The sequence below is a fragment of the Rhipicephalus microplus genome, unplaced genomic scaffold (genome assembly GCF_043290135.1).
Source record: "Rhipicephalus microplus isolate Deutch F79 unplaced genomic scaffold, USDA_Rmic scaffold_378, whole genome shotgun sequence".
Classification (NCBI taxonomy): domain Eukaryota; kingdom Metazoa; phylum Arthropoda; class Arachnida; order Ixodida; family Ixodidae; genus Rhipicephalus; species Rhipicephalus microplus.
Genome location: NW_027464942.1, coordinates 70001 through 71288, shown reverse-complemented (window position 1 = coordinate 71288; position 1288 = coordinate 70001).

Below are 1288 nucleotides of genomic sequence, written 5' to 3'. Positions count from 1 at the left end.
GCAAAGTCCGAACCGTGTCAGCCGGGGCGACGCAAAAACCGCGTCAGCCGGGGCGGCGCGAAAACCGCGTCTGCCGGGGCGGCACGAAACCGCGTCAGCCGGGGCGGCGCGAAAACTGCGTCAGCCGGGGCGAGCCCGGGTGCGGCACCACCGGGAAAACTGTGGCAAACAGACATGGCGATCGAGTGAGTGGGCCGCCAGCCAGGCACAGCCGAAAAGTGCTAAGTCCGAACTGCGTCAGCCGGGGCGGCAAAAACCGCGTCAGCCGGGGCGGTGCAAAAACCGCGTCTGCCGGGGCGAAATAAAAAAAAAAACAAAGAAAAAAGCCCGCGCTTAATCAAAAGAAAACAAAGAAAAAAGCTTGCGCTTAATCAAAAGAAAACAAACAAAAAAAGTTCGCGCTTAAGCCTGGCGGTGGAACCACCGGGGCAAACAGACCTGGCGATCGAGTGAGTGGGCCGCCAGCCGGGGTGAGCCAAAAAGTGCAAAGTCCGAACCGCGTCAGCCGGGGCGGCGCGAAAACCGCGTCAGCCGGGGCGGCGCAAAAACCGCGTCAGCCGGGGCGGCGCAAAAACTGCGTCAGCCGGGGCGGCACGGAAAAACGAAAACCGCGTCAGCCGGGGCGACATCAAAATGAGGAAAAAAAAAAAAACTGCCTTAGGACACCTGCGTACACTTTCATGCGTTTGGGCATATCTCTCTGTAACACGCGCGCCCCTCGTTACGCGCGGCACTCTGTTTTCTCCGACACCCATATTTCGGCGGCATGTGGCACGCGCGCCCGTCCCTACGCACGGCACACCGCAGTGCTTTCTCGATATTTTTCTTTTCCTCCAACACCGTCATCTATAGGCTTTTAGTGACCTGTTGCTCGTGGCACAAGTTCGCTTGCTCTGACACCTCTTGCATGCGCACCGTTTTTGCGCACGGTGCTATGCCGCAAAGCACGGCAGTCGCATGCGTTTCTCTCAGGCACCTCTTTTTTGACACAACGCTGTGGTGCTTAGAAACACACGCGCCGCTTTTGCGCACAGAACTCCACCGTACAGCACGGTAGTCACGTTTGTTCCACACGAACAGCAGTGTGCATCGTGCTACGACACTTTGAAAGCTTTTTCTTCCGAGTCTCGACCGCGCTGTTCCTTTCGTACTTGGCGCGATTTTGGGACCAGCTTTGTTTTAAACCCCTACTGCGCGCCGTTCCTTTCGTACTTGGCGCGGTTCAGGGTTTGTTTCGAGCCCTTAGCCGCGCTGTTCCCTCCGTACTTGGCGCGGTTTAGGGTCGAGC